General features: G+C 41.3%; 1 long non-coding RNA gene across 5 annotated transcripts in view; it reads left to right on the top strand.

Moving 5' to 3' along the window:
* The first annotated feature begins 1371 nt into the window (after positions 1–1371).
* The window catches only part of LOC103884209, a 36689-nt gene continuing 15472 nt past the window's right edge, over positions 1372–22588 (top strand). For 3 of the 5 annotated variants that reach the window (XR_002521925.2, XR_002521927.2, XR_002521923.2), the window contains exons 1-2: positions 1372–9148; positions 12949–13066. This is a non-coding gene — a long non-coding RNA (uncharacterized LOC103884209). The remainder of the gene's footprint in view (positions 9149–12948; positions 13067–22588) is intronic. The other 2 variants (XR_002521924.2, XR_002521926.2) reach the window with 2 other exon arrangements.

The raw sequence follows: 22588 nt of genomic DNA, 5'->3' as shown, positions 1-22588 counted from the left end.
TGAGCTGGGGCTCTGATGTGGAAGCAGCTACTGGTCTTGCATTCCTGGTCTAGGACTCTTTGATGTCTGTACTGGACATCGTTTTTTGGGCTAGGTGGTTCTGACAATTGGAACAGAGGTAGCCATAAGGGAGGATAGGGAATATTCCAAATTGGAGGAGGGAACTTTGTCAGCCATCGGTCAGACTTAACCAGCCTCTTGTGATACTATGCTCCCCTGCAACCTGCAACTAATGAGCAGAAACCTCATAGTCCACTCCGAGATGTGAGTGTATAGTTTGTCTAAAACAGAGATGGTGAGGATGCTGCCTGCTGTTCTAGTGAACCCACTAGGTTGCCAAGGGAAAGCAACCTTTTGATAAATATTCCCATCTTTTTACATTGTCTGGAATAATTGGTGTGTGACTGGTATCATATCTGGTGGCAGAATCCAGTGGCGAAGTTATATAGGCCTATTGGATACTTTGTGGGAAGATCTTTGATTTTCAGTTTCATTCATAGAAAACCCAAATAATACCCTCTTTTGGAAATTTCAGTTCATGATGTTTATGCTCATTTCAAATTGATTCATTCTTGCCATTTTCATCTCAGGCAGAGGTGCTTACCTGAGGACTTCTAACTGGGCATTGTCTTGGCCATTATTGGCCTTTAGTGGGGATTCATCCTCTTAGCTGCAGGGTCGTACAGGTTTGTACTCCTTTATTCCTGACAAGGTTTGACTAGTATGGCACATACCCTGATACCATGTCTGGAGACCTGATTCCAGATCACCATATTGATCTAAGAAGGTATGGGATGGACAGGGAGACCTTGATCTAAGTGTGAATAAGGTGTTTAGTGCCCTGGTGTGGGACTAGGAATCACTTGACAGGAAAGTTTGCATATCCTTAAATTTGGGTATATGTTTAAGGAAAGTACACACCAGCTGGGTGCAATGGGTCATGCCTATAATCCCGGCACTTTGGGAGGCCAAGGCAGGTGTATCATGAGGTCAGGAGTCCAAGACCAGCCTGACCAACATAGTGAAACCCCGTCTCTACTAAAAATACAAAATTAGCCAGACGTGGTGGTGCATGTCTATAATCCCAGCTACTTTGGAGGCTGAGGCAGGAGAATTGCTTGAACCTGGGAGGTGGAGGTTGCAGTGAGCTGAGATCACACCAGTGCACTCCAGCCTGGGCAACAAGAGCAAAACTGTCAAAAAATAAATAAATAACTATAAACATATGTATATAAATTGTATATAAATATAAATGTGTGTATGTGTGTGTATGTATACAAATACATATAAATTGGACGAAGTGGCATGCACCTGTAGTCCCAGCTACTTGGGAGGTTGAGGCAGGAGAGTTGCTTTAACCCAGGAGGCAGAGGTTGCAGTGAGCTGAGATAATGCCTTTGCACTCCAGCCTGGGTGACAGAGCAAGTCTCCAAAAAAAAAAAGTGCCCCACTAGAGAGGGGTGATGAGGGGAGGACCCTCACTAGGTCCTGGAGTGTGCTGAGCTTCAAGTCGGGGTAAGTGGGAGCTTAGAAATTTTTGGGGGGTGATGCTACAACTGTGTCTTACCCTGAACTTTGCTTCAAATCTGAAAATATTCCAGTGAAATGGAGTCTCATAGAATGATTTGGGAGACAATTGAGAAGCCTTCATTCATAGAGTGGTTTTGGTGGAAGGCTTTAAAATTTGGGGGGTAGAGAAGCTGTATATTCTAACACAGTTTATATGAGACTTATTGTGTTTTTCAGGCATTTATGCAAATAATTTTGAAATTTTAATTGAATAAATCTCCTTAAATTTTATCCTAACATCCTAACCTAGATACATTAAAAAGACAGGTCCTAGTTTACATTCTTGATATAAGTAACTTTGATTTTTTTTTCCTTTAAGTCTGGCCAATGAAAAAATGGAAGTAATAGCTTGGGTTGGATTGCTGAATTCAGAATCTGAAATGTGGACTTTAGGCAACTACTGTATTTGGAGGTAATCCCAAGGAGCTCAGGAGGGAGTGGTGAACATGAGATGGGGTGGGATGAACAACCAGTGAGGGGCACAGCATTGAGCTGGTCACTTCTAGGCTGATGGCAGCTGAGCTCCACTGGGAATACAGGTGTATGTAGAATGCGTCTCAGACAGTCCCTCAGGGTGGAAGAGAGTCCGGTCATCTGTCCACCAACTTTTTCAAATTCTTTGTAGTTACATCTCTCCCAAGGCATCATTACCCCTCACTGCAGACACGTGACTTTGCATAGAAACAAATGGATCCAGAGGCAGGTGATATGGCATGAGGCAACAGTTTTTACAGTAGAATGTCACACCATCTGGTTTCCCTGTCTCAGCAGAGGAGGGATGGGATCTCCTACCTTTGGAGGAGATGTTTGATCCCTCCAAACTTCATATTAAAATTTGATCCTCTATGTTGAAGGTGGACCTAATGGGAGGTGTGTGAGTGATGAAAGTGGATTTCCCATGAGTAAATTAATGCCCTATTTATAGGTAGGGAGTGAATCCTTGCTCTGTTAGTTTCTGCCAGAGCCAATCGGCAACAGAAGCCTGGCATCACCCCCTGGATTTCTTGCTGCTTTCCTCATCATGTAATCACTGCACATGCCAGCTCTCCTACTCCTGCCTTAGGTGGAAGCAGGCTGAGGCCCTCATGAGAAGCTGAGCAGATGCCAGTGCCACGCTGCATGTGCATTCAGCAGAACCATGAGCCAAAAAAACACATAAAATAACCAGCCTCAGGAATTCCTTCATAGCAACATACCGTGGACTAGGACAGTCTGTGTTTGACTGCAGCAAGTAGCTCCCTGCTCCATCTTCCTGTGGTGGGGACTTCTACCTCTCCTGGGAGGAGATTCTTTACATAGCTCTGACTCCCGTTTAGGCATGTTCCCATCTCTGCCTTCTTCACTGCCTGCTTGAATTAAATGCCTCAGGATGCAAACCTTTGACAATGTATGGAATTTAAAGGATGACTTGTATTCTAAATTTTAATGCTTTCTCCAAAAACGGTGTGTGTCTGTGTGTAAAATTTACCTACATCATATGTCAGATCTACTTTGTCTGCCATGAATTAATGTAAGATAAACCTTGTAGAAATATTCTGCAACTCTCATGCTTCACTGAGAAGTCAAGCACATCAGATTTCCACCCTAGTGTGAATATTTTAATATGTTAACTGTTGCGTTTTATTGGCAAAAAAACTACAATTTAAGGGAAAATATGATCTGAAGTGCTAACACTTAGTTTTGTTAAGGTATTCTTTTTTCCGGTCTTTGAACTCTAAGAACTGTCTACATCTCATTTGAATGTGAATGATCAATGTACTTCTTTTTTAGTGAAAAGAACTTATTCTTTCGTATGTCCTACTTTCTTTAGCTGCCATGGATTCTAGGAAGCCTATCAAAGTTCACACTATTCTCTAATGTAAAAATGCTAGGGATTGAATGAGAAGGAAGAATGAGATGTTTGAAACCCTCCTTATTGTAGTCCCTGGCCATCCTCACTCAGGTTCCTGGGTCACACACTGCTGTCTTGAGTAGAAGGTGCTGCCCCATGTACTTGGCTTTAACTCTGCCCACCTCTGTGTTGAGGTATTTGATCCCATCAGCTCAGCCTTGCGGGACATAGCCTTTGTCATGCTTTGACCTTGGTCTGATGCTCTTGATCCTTCCATGTGAAGGTCCGTCTCAAGACAAGGTTATTTGGGATGGTCCAGATAAGGTTTCTCATCACCTAACTCTTCTGATGGATGTATTTATACCCTCAAGGAAGTTCCAGGGGTTGTAGATTACAAGGCAATATTTATTGTGGGCCTGGTTCACCATGGTTTTCCCCCTGGGCTACACATCGATGGTTCTCAGATCTCAGGCTTCCAACTATTTCTGCCAAGACTCTTTGGATGGTGAAGAGCTGGGGGGCAAGAGTCCAGAAGTGTTGTGCTCAGGGCTAACATTTGACAGACCTCACCTCTGACAAAGTGCTTTTCCTTCTCCCCTAATGATCTCAGGCTGAGCTCCACATGTAGGGAATAGTTAAATGACTGGGAGGTCTTGATGCAGGCATGTCCTTTGTGCTACCAGCTCTGATTTTCTTTGAAATGAGTTGGTTGAAAGTAAACTAAAAGATTTGTCCATGTAGAAAAACATTGTTTTTGAACAAATTCATGGGGGTAAATATGTATAGTGGTCAAGTCAGGGTATTTAGGATGTCTGTGACTGAAGTACAATATATTCTTAACTATAGTCATCCTACTCTAGCAAACGCAAATTTATTCCATCTAATTGTATGTACTCTTTAACCTACTTCTCTTCATCCTCACCCTTCTACTCACCTTTCCCAGTCTCTCTTCTCTCTTCTCTCTTCTCTCTTCTCTATCTTTAGGAAAACATATTGCTTCATGTGTTCTCATGATGTAGAATCAATATCTGTAGGCTTCTGGCCTCCCAAAAAGTCACAGGGATGGTTATGGTAGGTGTCATGAGCAACTTATCTCACGGAGTGGTTTTCCCTTTTGCTGTCCTCTATAAAAGTTGATGGGTTCCATCATGAAATTGTTAAATCTGAAATCTTGGAGTTCTTCTGGATTAAATGTTTTCTTGAAAGACAAAATAGACTGTATTTAGTATTTCCAAATATCATGAAGAGTATAGTATTCTTCAGGTTTAACTAGATTGAGAGTATAGCACTGTGTATGTACCTGATGTTTTTATAGTCCTCTACTGAGTAATTATTTTGATGTTCTGAATTCTCAATTGAATCTATATAAATCTAGATTCTAATTAAGGATAAAGTTTTGTTATAGCAGAAGTGAACTATTTTATCAATACATAATACAGAGAAGAACTGGTCCATTACCTATTGCTGTTCCCTTCTGATGACATCTGTAACTTAGTTAAATTAGTTACCTTAGCAGAGAAGCATCCATAAGCATTTGAACCACACATTCAGGGCCATGGAGGGTGCCCTGAATCCAAATGCCTGAAAGTCTTACCTCTCTACTTATACTTTGGGGGTACAGGAGGAGGGAGATGTTTGAATGATTGATGCAAATTCACTATGTTCTCTTCTCTTCCTCCTTTTAGTTTTTGTGGTTTTTGGTCATCACGAAATCTTTGCAATCTTCAGTCATATTCTATTTATCCCATATATTTTTACATAGTACCATATTTTTGCTAAATTCATTTTATAACTTTACGTTCTTCAGTTGGGTAATATCAAATCTTATATAGGAGGAGGGTATTGATTATGTATCTATATATCTTAATTTAAAAAAATTTTTTTGAGTATGAGATTTTTTTTAATAGCATCCTTAAGGTGACTACTCTTGTTGTCCTTTGGGTTTTTATAGTGGCTATTTGATTTGCATATATATTGACTTGTTCTCTTCCTGCCATTCTCAAATTTTAGTCACAATGTCTTTCAGTTAAGATATTCTCACTGCTCTGAGGGTGTTTTTTAATGCATATTTTTGTATTTCCTTATCTTGCCCTGAAAAGGATGGCAAGCATCTAGGAAAAAAAATACAAGTTAGAAAAAACAAATTAATCTTGTGGAGCAGATATCGTTTGATATCTCAAAGTTGCTTGGTGGGAACAAAGCTTCACTCATCACAGCCTTTCTTAGCTTATGTGCTAGAAACTGAAGAACATTGTGATGCATTGCACCTGTGTTGTCATCCTCCAGTCTTGGCCTAGAGGAGGTGGACTGCCTAGGAAAATGGTTTCCTAGGCAGAGGGGAGGAGGACAGCAAGCCGGGCGTGAGAATGAGGTGGTGGGGCATGATGCCCAGGACTGAGTACAAAATGTGTACAAACAATTTAGGGTGGAACAACATGCCTAAGGGAAATTAAATGTTGGTGGACTTAGAAGAACTAATTTGTCACACTTATATTACAAACTACAAGCTTATCACGTACAAATCCTCAAGAAGCAGGGTGTAGTGAATATTTTGTTCTTAGGATCTCCAGGTTTTGGGTTGGAATTTACTGTCTGAGAGTTGACCCCTTCTTGGATCCTGCATTTTCATTGGCCTGTCCAGATCTGGTATGAGAATTTCTCTCAAGTGTTTCTGACTGTGTTCTTAGGTTTTACATTTGAAGCACTAGTGGGAAGCAGCACATTTAAGGTTAAAACATCAATCTTTTTCATGTTTAAGTGTCAGTTTCTGATGAGTCTCAACAGGCCTGTGATCTGAAATATAATCTGTAGGAAACAGGGCAAATTGTCACCAAGAGAAGATAACCATTGTTGATTCACAGGCTGGGCACAGTGGCTTATGCCTGTAATCCCAGCACTTTGGGAGGCTGAGGCAGGGTTGAGTCCAGTGAAAACACTTTGTCATGAGAACTGTTTTTCTGTGACTATTCAGTGACAATGCATAAGGTTATTAGAACACTGTTCCCCAAAAACTCATATTTAAGACCTTCCTCTCCTTTTGATACTCAGAACTCATGGAACCTTCAGGTCTAACTCAAGGTTCCTCAATGGAGAAATGCATTCCAAAATTCTACCTTTCCTTGTGCTTGCCCAAAGCAATTCATTTCTCACACAATCATGTATGTTATTAATATGCCCAATAATTTTCTTTAGAAGTTCGAATTCTCATGTAGTTACTATTTTAGGAGGACAAAATTTTGAAGAGTACTGTTTGAATTGTATTAGTCCCCTTCTTTTCTCTACACCTTCTCTCTCTGCCATTCTCGTTTGGGGAAAAAAAATGGAAGTTTTATTTTTTGGTATCCTCAAGTTTTACAAAAATAGACTTTTGAAGTCTATTTTTCCATTTGTGTTGGGTACCCATGCCCTTCATTTTTTTAGAGGCTTTCTTGCATTATTTAATAATCTGCCTTTTTCTAAATACCTGGAACTTTTGTTAATCTAACTTGAACCCACCTTTATTAAGACTTTGTTTTACTCTTGCTGTCTTTTCATTCTTTCTGTAAAACTGCTTCACCTGCATTTTCAATATTCTATGAAGTACTTTTATTAACTGTGATTTCCAAAATTTTTCTATCTTCTTAATATATGCCTAAAATATAAACATGCAACCTAATGGTCTCTTTGTCAAAGTTTACAACAATATCACAATAGCTTCCTAAAAATGGAAAATTTATGTTAGCATGCAACTTCAGAGCTATTTATAAACATCTAGTAGGGAAGGCTATTAAGTTGCATGTTGATATCCCCCAGCCTCAATAGTACTCTAAGTTTTGAAACAGATAAATGAGGAGCAGCAAAAATCAAGTTATATTGAATCTATTTGGGATACTTCACTGAGGTAAGCTCAGCTTAAGGGCAAACTGGGAGCCGAGAAAAACTGGCTAGTTTCTGCTAGTCTCAATCACCTGATGGCTGTGCATAATTTAGAAATTTGGGTGAGCAGACACTCAACATGAAGACAAATGTGGGCAGGTTGTTGTTTGTTTTTTAATATAGGAAGGGATCAATCCTTGGGTGTTAGTCTGTTTAGGCTCATATATACCCAAGAAAGGTACCTGGATTACAGACCTTTCTCAGAGGTTTCCACGCTGAAGAACAGTGCCAGTTCATCTCCGATGGGACATTTTGGGGAGAAATAATTCTAGGATACTAGAATTGTCTTCCCTAGGTAAGGTATAGGGTTGTACAAATTGATCTACATTACAGGAAATGGAGACTCGGCAAGTTTTGGAGAGCCCCACATAGGTGTAGTAGTCATCATGAGATGCAGAATCCCATGAGGAATTCCAAAACAGAGGTACCAGCTTCTCTGTTGCTCAGTATTGGAAGACTAGGATGTATCAGAGTCCTAGGTGTGCAACATTCCAGGGCTCGGGGGACAAACATTTGCAGCTGTGGATAGGAGGACTACTTCCTCCTTCACTCAAGCTAACTTGATGTTGCTTATGGTGGCCATTGTTGAAGTTGTGTTGCTGGTTTCTCAGTTGGATGTGACAGTTCTTGAACTACTGAATCAAGTTAGAGTCAGTTTCTCCAGGTAGCCCAATTTGATTACATGATCTTGCTGAACATTGTTCAGTGCTCTTCAGCTATTAAGACTGCACAGCCCCGATGGGCACACTTTGGCTTTGCTGATGTGATACTTTTGGAAGTACAATACTTCAACCACCTGGGTCACTTCTAAGTTTCTGTTATGCCTCAATTTACCCTGTTTCACTTGACCTTTGGAAGCTATCGCTTTCTTATACCTCAGATGTTCTTCCAGATGGCCTTCCATAAGCAGCAAAAAGTGGATTCTTCACTATGGTCACTGGCTAACTAAAGACAGTGTTAGGGAACTCTTGCCATGGTAGGCAGAATTCTGTGATGACATCATAATCTGTCACCTGATGTTTAGGACCTTAACTAGGCCATGTCACATGACAGGGGTGAAGGGATTTTGCAGATGTAATTAAGACCCCAAATCAGTTAAGGTAAACAAGATTATTTTGAATGAGACTGACTTAATCAGAAGACCTTTAAAAGAGATCTTGGGCTTCCTGTAAAGTCAGAGATCAGTGTGTACAGAGATTCTCTCCCTTTCTGACTTAGCTTAATCACAAGGAAATTTTGCCAAAAACCCGAGGGATCTTGGAAGTGGACTCTCTCTCCCTAGTCAAGCTTCCAGATGAGAATGGAGTCATGCTGCAGTGCAAGCAGGCATGGCCAGGCTGGGGCCCCAGGAGAGTCTAGCGACAATGTTGAGATCAGGCTGGCCCTCATCTCATAGGCAGGATCACCTGGCATCATTTAGGTTGGACAATCCCCCTATGGCTAAAGTCTCTTGGGGAGGGGGGCAAGGTGAGCCTTGGGGGAATGGGTGTCCCTGGCTGTGCTCCACTACAGATACTCCTGCAACAAATCCTTTGGAATCCACACAGCCTGGAGTTCTGCCCCTACCACCTCTCTAGGTGGCGCTCCCTGCTAGCTCAAGGATCTGTTGAAGGTGGGGGTTCTCCTCCTGCCCACATTTCAGAAGTCCATGCCAAGAGGGGGTCACTCCTTGCTTGTTCGAATCATCCCATTCCCAGGAGTCATTAAGGGGCCAGCAGTGAGTCCTGGTACACGGTAGTCCTGCGCAGGTTTTCCCAACTTCCTTCCGCTTCAGCCCAGCATCTGTGTCTGCTTGCCATCCCCTTTGACGCCTGCCTGCTGAAGATCTGCTCGGTATGCACCAGTCTTCCCGATGACCCTGTCCCTCAGTGACACATTTTCCAACTGACTGCATCTAGTTGACCACCTTGTCTGATTCCCTGGCTTCCGGGGTGTTCTTTGTAGATCTCACAGTACCTGCTCGTCACAAGACAAAGTGGCTGCCTCAGAGCAGCCTGGGCCATCTGAAAGTATGGCTGCTGTCTCTTTGCTACTTATATTCCAAGGCTCTTTACTTGGTTCTAGACAGGTGGTCAAGTCTGGCTTAGCAATAGCAAGACCATTTCCCAGATTTTGGGGTGTCCTGATGTCCTTTGTATCTCCCAGCGCTTACAGGCCACAGGGCAACAGAAGCTGTGGCAAAGTCACCTGGGCCTCCCGGAGCAGAGGACAGAGAGCAGAGAAGATGGGAACTGAGCCTGGTTCATGGGTGCAAGGAGAGCAGATGTGGCTTTCTTTTTATCTCGTGTGCGATAGAAATGTCTTACATGGATAGAAAAACTGACTTGTTTCCAAATACATGTTACTAATATAGCAGATAAAAATAACAGGAACAAGAAAACCTCCCCTAAGGTGACATGAGCCTGTTAGTCTATTTGGAACAAAAAACTTCTATTTCCATAACTTGAAGGCATACCTACCTTCACACAACACAAAGTGTTCAACACAAATTGTTCTATGTATGTACTTACTCTCAATTTGGAATAGATTAAGGGGAAACCCAAAAGGAAAAGATTTTGATGATAATTTTCCTTACTGGAAAAACCTAATTCTGCACACAGTGTTTTTAAGTGCTTTCCAGGGAAGAATACTAGGTTGGGTCCTCAGCGTCTTGCCTGTGAGATCATGCTTTGTATGCTAATGCAGGTAGGGTGGGCAGCTGGGGAAGAAGGTGTTGAGGGGAGGAGCAGGGTGGGTCAGCTCAGCCAGGAGCGTCCCTGGCTCCCTATGGGACTTTCCTAGTGAAAACACTGACCTTTTCCCCTTGAGATCTTTACATCACATGTTTTCAAGGTATACGTGAGACTTGGTGAGAATTTGGTGAGAATTTTAGCAGTGTCCCCACTTCCCTCCCTCCCTTCCTGGAGCCCCCAAGATTTCAAGACCTTGAGGGGGAAAGGTCATGGAAAATAATAGAAATAATAATCATGGGCATTGGATATATTAGCCAACTTACTTTTGTGTCCATGGGAAACTCTCCAGGGGTCCTACAGGTGAAGCAAGCAAGCCAGCATAGAATCGGGACCCTCCTAGTCCAAATCTCAGGCCCAGGTTTGGAAGTGGGTGTGTGTATGTCAAGGTTTCCTCACACCTGCTTACCTGGCTGGATGGACTTCACAGGGTCACAGGCCCACCTGCCCACCTGCCCACCTGCCCACCTGCCCACCTACCCACCTACCCACCTACCCACCTACTGTGGGTCTTGATTCCGTGAGACCACTCCTATAGCTGTGGACTCATTCACTGCTAAGGGTGTTACCATTTCACTATTTTTAAGTGATACAGATGTTTCATCCACTTCTTTCAGGCATGACATTGAACAACAGAAAACCAAGGTGCCTGACTAGAAAAATGGGAATTCAATACTGCCTTAGTCACAGCCATATCCTAAGGAAACATAATGTTCATTTTAGAAATTCTGGATTAACCATACTATATGGGCTTCCATACCACAAGGCCAGCTGGCCCCATTGCAAATGGCTTCTTGGTCTCAAAGTGTGAATGAGCTGACCCACTGTAGCCTCCCCCATGGGAAGAGGAGTGTGAGTCTTCTAAGATAAACTCAAAGTGCTTGAGAAGGCAGAATCAGTTTTGTTTCTGCTTCTCTCCCACTTGACCTGTCTGGGTCCTCTGAGTGGCCAAGGCACATTAAAGGGGCAAGAATTTTATTAGAGAAAGCAAGGTAAAATAGGGAGTGGAGTAGAAGGACACCACACAGCAGTTTAAAGTCTGACCAGGGAAGTATAAGCAAATTTCATCAAGTCCACTTGGGAGGACTGAGCTCCAGTTGACCATCAGAGGAGGCTGCCTCCAGGACCATCCTGCCTCAGTATCCCCACAGGGCTCAGTCGTTGGCTGGAGTAGACCACAGGAGGTGTGATCTCACAGCTCAGGACTTCAGAGCAAGGCATCTCATGTCTTCCATCAACGATGGGTCCCCATAGTAGAGCTTGGAGACACATAGCCCTGAGAACCTACCATCAGCCACATCTAGGTGTCAAATCAGCTTAGGGAGCAGCTCTTCCGTGGCTGTCATCGATGGCTTACTGTGAGGAAGACTTAAAAGATCAACCCACAGCCTCCATGGCTACAGTTTACCTGTGGTTGCAACTGGAATTTTTCTTTTCTATGGCTGTTCTAAATTCCCCCACCCTCAGCAGGTTGTCCGTCCCTCTTGGTCTGACATGCCTGATATCTTCCCAGCCCTAAGAAGTCAAGCCCTTTGCAATATGTCTGGCACAGTTGAATAAAAAGGCAACCAAGTAGATCACCTGAGTTCTGCACTTACTGTGTTGATAATTTCCCTTAAACATTTTATATGATGAAAAGCCATTCACATTTATTATTCTGTGAAATGTCTGGTCATATGCTTTTTGATTTATTGGTGTTGCTTATATACTACCAAGTCACTTATTTGGGTTGCAAATATTTCCCTTAGGTTGTTTTCCTTTGTTTTTACTGTTTGTTGTAGACAGATGTTTTTTAAAGACCTGAAAATTTCACCACTTGAAAATGTGTGCCTTCTGAATTCTCTCATAATTAAAAAGCCTTTCTCAATTTATATATTAAAATTTCTGCTTACTTTAGTACTTTTGGCTTTTATGATTAAAATATTTGATAACTGAAACTACATGTTCTCACTTCCAAGTGGGAGCTAAACATTGAATCCATGAGAACTGAAAGATTGCAACAGACACGGGATTAGATGGGAGGGAGGGGACTGTGGGTTGAAGAATCCCCTGTTGTACACTATGCTCATTGCCTGGGTAATGGGTTGTTGGGACCCCTAGCCTCAGCATCATGCAATACAGCCTTGTTAGGTCCATGACTACACCAAATGTCAAGCCCAGGGTCAGGTTCTAGTCTATGCTGTGCTCTGGAGGGGGTGGGTGGATGAGCAGAAAGAACACTCAGGCCATAGGCAGGTGAATATGGTTTTATTTGGCAGCAGCTTTTTTACACAGCTTACTCACACTAGCTTTTTTATACTGTCCACCCTGTCTCAGCTGCTTAGTCTGGAAGCTCCCCTTAGCCACCAGCTCTCCCTTGCCTTTAGCGTCAGCAGCTTACACTTTTTTTCTGTTTGGTCACAAGCTGTGTCCTGGCTCACCACTGTCCATCTGGAAGATGGACAGCTTTGGCTCACTCTCTCTGGGCAGCAGCACACCCATGTCAAGCGATGCTGACCTCAGCCAAGCCCCAAGAGCCCCTGTGCAGCATTAGCAGGACAATTATACCTTTTGACAATCAGACAATAGTGGTTCAGAGCCACGTATGGACTTAAACAGGTTATATAACAAGTGCAGGTGTGTGCCTGCATGCCAAACTCGCTGGGTCATGCAGGCCTGAATGTCTGCCTCGGCCTATTCCTTGACCAAAGCACATTCATGTACCTTACAGCCCAAATAACCTGTATGTATACTCTTTATTATAAAAGCTTAAATTATAAAAGTTTGATAACTCCAATTTATTTTGGCATTAAAATGAGATGGAGTTTTCATTATCTTTCACGTAGGATGATGGCTAACTTCAGGGGTCAGCTTGATTGAATTAGGGGACATCTATATAGCTAAAGCATTTTTCTGGTATGTCAGGTTGTTTCTAGATGGAATTAGCATGCGAATCAGTGGACTGAATGGGGAAGATCAGGCCTCAATGTGAACATGCTTCATCCAGTCACCTGAGGGCCCAAATGGAACAAAATCAGGAAAGGTGAGTTTGTCCTTGCTCCCTCTCCTGGAGCTAGGACACTCTTCTCCTGCCTTTGGAAATCACAAGTCCAGGTTATCTGGCCTTTGGACTGTGAGACTTGGTGAGAATTTTCCCAGTGCCCCCACTTCCCTATTCCCCTGGACCCCCCAGGATTTCAGGCCTTTAGACTGCAGGTGATACATTCAGCTTCCCTGGTTCTAAGGCTTTTGGACTTGGTCTGAGCCATGCTACTAACTTCCCTGGTTCTCCAGATTGCAGGTGGCCTGTTGTGGGACTTCCTGGTCTCCCTACTGATGATTTCCTAGGAAGCCGACTTTAATGGAATTTAGCATGTGAAAATACTGAGAAACACCTCTCAAATCAGCATCTGGAGAGGAGGGTCAGGAAACAATCCTAGGTAGGAGAAGCCATTCTTTTATGGAAAAAGGAAGAATAATTCAGATAATTCCATGGGATCTGCAGAGAGAAAATGCTGTTTTAGAGACAGTGTTAACGGCAGAGGGTCTTGACTATGAGTTGTTTAGGTTCTTGGCATTTTGAACAAAGAATTGGACAAAATACACACAGCAGTGAAAATGAAGCAATGAAAACATTTATTGAAACGAAAGTATACCCCACATAGTGGGAGGAGGCTGAAGCCACTGGTTCAAGTGTGGGTTACAGAATTTTGGGGGGTTTAAACACCCTCTAGAGGCTTTTCATTGATTACTTAGTTACACCCTATGTAAATGAGTAGTGACTTGCAACCAGTCCAATTGGATGCGAAAGGCAACTGGTCTGAGGGTTAAGTTACAAAGTTGTACTGCAGTGCAAATGAAGGCTAGGCTTGTGACCGTCTGACTGGTTGTGCGAGGGGAACAATCAGAGAAACTTTCCATTTTTCATTTGCAATGCAGTGGAAAGCAGGGGTTCGCAAAGGGAGTAGCTGCTGATCTTTCTGTTACTCGCGTGTGGAGAGGCAGGGTTTTCCTTTTGATTCAGTTCTAGGAAGTCAGCATGAATCAACCTTACGCTCCCTGCCTCCCAACCTTATTCTCCTACCTCAATAAGATAAGGTGGCCCAACTTATTCACTGTCCCAACTTATTCACTGTCCCAGAAGGCGTAGAACATGTTTTGGTAAGAATGAAAATGCTCAGATATCGTACTTAGTTCTTGGAGGACTTCAGTGCTTAGCTTCTATGTGTAGAGAGCAGATGCCAGGTCACAAAATTACTCAGTATGTGTTTATCTCAACTCCAGGACCCTAGGCCAGGAGACATCTAGGAGGAGTTATGGTGGCCTGGAGGAAATTTGTGACCATGAGTGCATTTTCTAGTTCTGATTGTAGGGAGAGGGCCATTGACCAATAGCCTGAGCCTCTGGTTCTGAAACCAGTCTCTGTATTTGTGCTGAGATTGTTCTTCCCATGGGCTGCTCCTGTCTAGTCACTGGGAACTATGAGGATTCTAAGATACAATTCCTGAAGTTATAGGCAAGAACCCTGCTACAGTCTTTTTGACCTTTCCTTAGACCTGCACTGCTGTGGTGGCCTTGAGAAAACAGGACTCACAGACCTCTAACTAGAGAGTGTAAGTGACTAAGGCCCTTAGCTGCTGAACTCTGAAATCTACCACAGCACTTATTCTAAAAGACATGGCTCACCGAAGCTATTCCCAGATGAGCTCAGCAGAGCCACCAACACAGGCTTGATCTTAAGAGATGGAGACTCCTTTGATAGTGTGCAGGCTAATAAAGGTTTAGCGAGGCTGCTGGGGAGCCCTCTGCAAAGTTAGCTATCTAGGTTCCTTCACCCAACTTACCTTCCCTCTCTCCTTCTCTTGGTGTCAGGCTTACACACAGTCTGAACACTCTCCTAGTCTGTTCCAGCCTCCCTCTTTTTACATAGGTATTGCCCATAACAATTCTTATGTGTTTAAACATGGACATCTTGTTCTTGGAGACCCTAGACAAACATGACTCAGTCTGAGATGCTTCTACTTGACCTGCCTTTACTCTCTTGAAAAACCAATAGTAGATACACAAAACATAAAAAGTAAAATATCAAAGCATACCACTAAAAAATCACAAGATGGCAAAAGAGGAAGAAAATCTACAAAACAACCAGAAGACAACTAATAATATGGCAGCGAGTCCTTACATACCAGTAATTACCTGGAATATAAATGGATTCAAGTCTAAAAAGGCAGTGGCTATATGTATTAGAGACAGACCCAAGTATATGTTGCCTGTAAGATTCACTTGTCCTGTAAGGACACAAAGACAAAGTGAAAGGATGGAAAAAGATATTCCATGCAAATAGAAATGAGAGCCCAGGTATCTATCAGACAAAATGCTCAAGTCAAAAAAATATAAAAAGAGGAAAATATTTATGTAATAAAGGGGTCAGGTTATACATATGCATCAACATCAGAACACTTAAATATAAATATTAATAGATCTAATCAGAGATACAGTAATACACTAACAAGGGATTTCAAAACTCAAATAATAGATATATCATCCAAAGTAACAAGAAAATAGCAGACTTTGATAACTATGCTTTAGACCAAATGGACCTAACAGACATACAGAACACTTCATTAGCAGCGGAATGCACAGTTCGAGTACACACAGAAGGTTCTCCGTGATCACAAGTTAGGCAATAAGTCTTAACAAATTTAAGAAAATTAAGTCTCTTCTGACCACAATGGCATAAAACTGGAAATCAACAGGAATTTTCAAAAATTAAAACATGAAAATTAAACATGCTGCTGAACAACCAATGGGTCAATGAAGAAATTAAAAGGGAAATATTAATCTTGAGGTAGAAGGAACCAACCTATCAAAGCTTATGGGAGGCAGCAAACCTATGGGGAGCAATTTTAAGAGGGAAGTTTATAGTAATAAATGCCTAGGTCAAAAAAGGAGAAAGATCTCAAATGAACAATGTTTCGCCTCAAGGAAATAGAAAAACAATAAGCCCGAAGTTAGCAGAAGGAAATCAGCAGAAAGAGAACAGAGAAAGAGATCAATGAAAATAAGAGTTGGTTCTTTTTTAAAAAGGTTAAAATTGGCAAACCTCAACTCAGTCAAAAAGAAGAGGCACTACAATTGATACCACAGAAATACAAAGAATCATAAGAGAGTACTACGAACAGTTATGCTTCAACAAATTATATAACCTAGGAGAAAAAATAATCTGGACACAACTTACTAAGATTGAATTCTAAAGAAATAGAAAAATTGAACAGACCAATAGTGAGGAGATTGAATCAGTATAGTCTCCAATCAAAGAAAAGCCTAGGACTAGATGGCTTCACTGCTGACTTCCAACAAACATTTAAAAAAGTAATAGCAATAGCCTCCTCGAAATATTCAGGAAAATATTGAAGAAGAAATACTTCCAAATTCATGAGGCTAGCATTACCCTGATACCAAGCTAAATGACAATGTTACATGAAAGTTATAGTCCAATATCCCTGATGAACATAGATGCAAAAAGTTTCAACAAAATACTAGCAAACCAAATTTAACAGAACATTAGAAAGCGGCATTCACCATGGTCAGGTGGGATTTATCCCAGTCCTTATGGTTCTGGAGGCTGGAAGGCTTGACCATTTTGCTGGCATGCTCAGGTTCTGGTGAGGCCCTATGCAGGGCTGCAGACAGCTGACTTCACAGTAGCCTCACATGGCTGCAAGCTTTCATGTCTCTCATGAGAGCACTAATCCTATTCACGACAGTCTGTCATGTTAGAGTTTCAATGTGTGGGGAAGGTACCCAAACATTTAGTCCAAAACAATATTCATTCAGTATGAGAAATTTCATTCCCAACTGTTGGAATTGAAGAAAGGATAGGGTGTAAATATGATGATGAAAACGACTGACTGTCCTAGAGCAGCTCCGGTTAACAAGGCAGCCACCTAAAGGAAAGGAGAAAGCCAGTAAAGACTCAGTAAAATCTACTGACATTTATCTTCTAGGTTTTGGATTCAGCTATGATGCCCCAGTTAAATGAGTCACACTTAACTGATTTTTTTTAAAGCCAGTTTTCATTTGGTTTTACTTCCCAGGCATCTGAAAGAACCCCAAAAAAATGCACTCATTTTTTCTAGCTTTATTGTTGGAAAACATTTTTTCCACATAAGAATACCACACATTTATATGGGTTATAAAGAGTTGTGAAATACACATCAAAGACATATACACTGCTAAATGAAACCAGGTTCTCAAACTTGTTAAGCCAATTCATTAAGCAATGTGGAAGTGGTTAAATCAGTTTCTGGCAGATATTTAATAGCACCAGAATCATGCAATAGAAGTTTCTGTATAATAACCAGATATAAAGTGCCCTTTGAGATGGTGTAAGGGGAAGCACATAACACTCGTCAGTGTAGTTGTCTTGGTCTCTCTTCTGTCTATAAAGCAGTACATGAAACTTGGTAACTTGAAAAGGAGCTTATTTCTTATGGTTCCAGAGCCTTGGAAGTCTAAGGTTAAGAAAGCACAGCTGGGGAGGGGGCCCTCTGCAGAGACCTGGGGTGGCGCAGGGGAACTCCAGGTGAGGGGCCTGAGCTTGCTGGCTCAGGTCTGTCTTCCTCTTAGAAAGCTGCCAGTCCCACTCCCGTGATAACCCATTAATTCATTAATCTGTGAATGGATTAATCCATTCATGAGGGCAGGGTCCTTACCACCCAATTGCCTGTTAAAACTCTCCATCTTTCAATACTGACACATTGGGAATTTCCAACATGAGTTCTGGATGGGACCAACACTCAAACCATAGCAGTAGTCTTGCCAAATTTAAAACCTGATTTGGATTAGGCCTCTAGATCTATGCTGAGTTTACAGGAAACAGAAGATAGAGACATTCTGGTGTGAATGCTGTTAGTGTCCTTCATCGATCCCATAAGTCTGCTGCTGGGAGCGCTGGCTGCCGAAGGTCACAGCAGTCCCTTCCTCTAGAAAACTGCCTTTGGCCACAAATGAGCTTTCTTGCCCAAGAGGTAACCATGCCCACGCACTCGGCACAGGCCTTACGGATTGGCTGGCCTGCGGTACTGTGCTGTCCCTTGCTCAAAGGGAGCTCAACGTTGTGGTGCCAGAGCTCCCTCTGGCGTCAGACTGGAGCTAATCACTATACCATCCTTGCTTAGTTATTTTTCTTCCCAGTCGTGCTTCCCTGCTGTTTTCCGTCTCCTGAACGCACTCCTTCAATACCACTTTCACCAAAATCCACATCTTGGGCTCTGATTTTAGGAAATCCATCTAAGACAACTTATTCAAAAAGCAAGGAACTAGAGATGGGAATGTTACAGATTCAAAATGATTTAAGTCATGTCAAATGTATTAATGAGGATCTCTTCCCTGGATCCTGATTCCAATAAGTCAGCCATAAAAATGCCTTTGTGAAATAACTGGAAACCTGAAATGACTAGATATTTGATAATTTGCAATATGCAATTGTTGGTGTGTATTTTAGTTACATTGCGCTTTTTTTTTTTTTTTTTTAATTGTTTTAGACAAAGCCTTTGTCCCTCAGGCAGGAGTGTGCAGTGGTGTGATCTCAGCCCAGTGCAACCCCCACCTCCTGGGTTCAAGTGAATCTCCTGCCTTGGCCTGCCAAGTAGCTGGGACTACAGGTGCCCGTCACCACGCCCAGCTAATTTTCATATTTTTAGTAGAGACAGGATTTTGCCACGTTGGCCACGTTTGGGCTCACCTCAAACTCCCAACCTCAAGCAATCCACCTGCCTCACCCTCGCAAAGTGCTGGGATTACAGGCGTGAGCCACCTCACCCGGTCCTATTGTGCTTATTATTTTTAAAAGTTCTAGTTTTAAGATATGTAATAGCAACTTTAGAGGTAGGATAGTGTAATTCTCAAGTTTGCCTTAAAATAATCCAGCAGTGGGACTGGGTGGTGAGTGAGAACAGAAGTGAAACACGATGAGACATACGTTGGTAATTGTTGGAGCCAACGATGGATACGTGGGGGTTGTGCCATTCTATCTGCTACTTTGTGTATAATTTTGAAAAACCTTATTACAGAAGTTTTTTGTGCTCTTTTGACGATATTGAGTGGTGACTTTCCTGACAAATTAACTGCAGCTGCTGTTAGTTTCTTAAGGCTCACTAGTTCCCCTAAGATAGAACCTGGAAATTTTTCTTCAGTTATAGGCTTAGAGTAGAAGCTCTATGGGATTACGGGGACTAGAGCCACCTAGAACCCATTTGATAACTGCTTTGTGTTGTGCCTCCATTATTTGCTGATGGGGCTATCATCTATTAAGTTGCTGAGAGAATCTCTCCACAGGCCTCGACCCTTGAAAAGATTGTATGATCAGTTTCATTGGCGGCTGTGAGAATACAGCATCGCACAAGACCTCAGGAGCATCACCTCAGCATACACTAGGGAGAGAGAAGCACCTGCTCCCAGATGCAGTCAGCTGCTCTGCTCTGGGTTATTTCAAGCAGAAAGAAAGGAAGAGGCATTACTATTGCAGAGTTTGGGGCCACACACCATCCCACAGGTGCAGCTACATTCTTGCAGGTTTAAACAGTTCATGAAAAGATATTTTCTTGAAAATACAGGGGGTAACGGCTAGGGGAAATTGACGTTAGAACACAGCTACAACATTGCAATAAATCTTCCACAGAAGTCATCTTAATATCATTGACATAAACATTAATAAAGGATTCTAGTCTGATACGGTTTGGCTCTATGTCCCCACCCAAATCTCAGGTCGAATTGTAATTCCCACGTGTCAGGGAAGGGGACTGGTGGGAGACGATTGGATCATATGGGTGAATTTTCCCTTGCTGTTCTGATGATGTTGAGTTCTCACAAGATCTGATGGTTTAAAAGTGTGGCACTTCCTCTCTGGTGCGTGCGTTCTCTCCCCTGACACCATGTGAAGAAGGCACTTGCTTCCCGTTCACCTTCTGCCATGGTTGTAAGTTTCCTGAGGCCTCCCAGCCATGCTTCCTGTTAAGCCTGCAGAACTGTGAGTTAAACCTCGTCATAAATTACCCAGTCTCAGGTAGTTCTTTACAGAAGTGTGAGAATGGACTGATACATAATCTCAACACCGGAACTACAGAAAAAGTCAATCCTAAAATTAATAAATGTGGTGTTATGTCATCAAATCTATACACAAAATGATTAAGAGCATTGATTAATTTTTTTTTCTTTTGTTAAGTCTCTTTGAAAATAGATCATTCCCAGGTTTAGGCATGCCTCCCAGTAAACAAAGGAAATTTAATTCTATTTTCAGGACAACATTCATCATTTGAAACCATCAAGTTATCAAATTAATTTTTAGAGTACCTTAAAAACCTGACCTTTGTTAGAAACTTACAAAAAATTCCAAGACGTTTTATCCAGTGGTGTGCTAGTAAGTGCAACTGTCTCTTTAAAAAAAAGTTCTGATTTGTAGTGTTTGCCGGTTTTTATGCTGTAAATTCTCCCATCATGGCCTATTTGAAGCTACCAATATGACATCGCTGAACATGGAACTGGAAAGAAAGTCATTATTCTAAAAAGAAAATAATTTTCCACATCAGCATTCTAGAATAGGTTTGTCTTGAGTCCTCATGGTCATATTGTGGATATTTGCTACATGTTCCCTTAACAGTAGTGGATCAGGCAAGTATTGTTCTTCTATCTGGGATCTTACAGGTTATAACTGCTCCCTCTGGCCACCTAACTCTACTAGGTCCTTCAATATTTTTAACACACAATTGCATATGGTGATTCTGTCTCTGACCTGTGCTGGCAGTCATATCTGTTTCTACCACATTTTCTTTACTGTAGGGTTTATGTGCCTCATGACTCACTCCAATCTCTCCTCTACTCTTCTCAAATGCGTCAGTTAAGTTTATCAGCTTACCTTTTCCAACACATGTAAATCTAGCACTATTTGCTGAATGTATTTTTTTTCCTTCTAGTACTCCTTTGATTTTGTTTTTTAACTCATGTTAAGCCCCAAAAGTGATAATCTGGACTATGTTGGGAAAACAAATCAGAATACAGTCCCCAAAACATCTGTTCAAACAAATCCTACCCCCAGGTGGAGTACCATTATTGAGCCTAATTTCTTTTCTCTAATTCACTAGCATTCTGTTCTCTGGAGGTGACTATTTTTCTTAATTGTTAACTTTACCTTGATATAATTGTAAATGCAACATACATACATGCGCACATATAGTCAGAAGTCAATGTTTATGGTACACTGATTTAGGAATTTATACGTTCACAAGAAACTAGAAAATCATACATGGAAGTAATGTGGACTATCAACATTATTTCTTAGAATTACTTTTCTAGAAATCACCAGAAAATTATCTTAGTATTAGTCTGAGTCAATTAGGCATTTTTTGGGGGGGGAAAAAAAAACCTGATATAAAGGATTTGTCAGATAAATTTAACACACTCTCCTAGTAAAGTTTTAAGGAAAGTGGAACAAGTTGTAGAGTCACATAGTTTGCAATATAGTATGAGTTTCTGAGAAAGAATAGATACTAGGTTTATTATGTTCAATTTAATTGAACATCTGTTTGCGCTTATATAATCTTAAATGTGTAGGTTATAGTAAATTACCTCCTCTATGAGGCATATGTTATGATTTAGGGGCATTTCATTTAGGCATTGTTTAAAAAACCAAAAGCCAATATATTGATGAAATAAAATCTAACATGTTGGGTTTGCATTTTCATTTCACTTGATAGAATCAGGGAGAAGCTATATAGCTATCTTTGAAATCCCCAAATAAGGGCAATTTAAATTATCTAATGTTTTAACTGGATTCTGTTATTATGTGAACTAGAATTAAAATGTAATTATTTTAAGTCATTTTACCTCATCTTCAAACCCTCTAAATTATGTTCAAAAGAGTTCCCTTCAGGTCTTTTAGGGTCTGTAATGCTGGATCTAATGCCAATTTACATATTTTTGTTCTTCTGTAACTCAGCAGGGATGCTGAGGATTTTACAGTTAGATCTTTGCTTTTCTCATGGAAAAACTTTAGAAAAAGAAGGAATTTCAAGGCAATTCCATTAACTTGCACCAAGAGGGAAAAGAAGCTATGAGAAGCTTACAACTTGCAGTAGTATTAATAGCATTATCAGGCAGAATATGAATCATGTACATTTCACACCTAAAGTAATATCAAAATAGGGTTTAACTCTGACCAGCATTGGACAGGTGGGTGAGGGAAAAGAGTATCTTATAAATGTAAATATTTTCTATCTTATAAAAATTTAAGTGAGGATAAAATATCAACAATTCTTAAGTGTTTGTTTTGAAACAATTTAAAAATTTTTAATAGAGGGTTCTCCCCATTTATAAACTTTTCCTACAGGTAGACTGGCCCTTAAGTCCCTGGAAAACTTCTTTAGGAGCTGGAGAAGGCAACGGTTATGACAGTCTCATATGTACCCTTAATGCCTCTTGTCCCTTAAATATCATCATCCCTTTTTTTCTAAAAAAAATTAAGTTTTATGGGTACATATACATAACGGGTACATAAAACATTTTGATA

This window comes from Papio anubis, chromosome 3 (genome assembly GCF_008728515.1).
Source record: "Papio anubis isolate 15944 chromosome 3, Panubis1.0, whole genome shotgun sequence".
Classification (NCBI taxonomy): Eukaryota; Metazoa; Chordata; class Mammalia; order Primates; family Cercopithecidae; genus Papio; species Papio anubis.
This window is presented reverse-complemented; position numbering and strand designations above follow the sequence as displayed.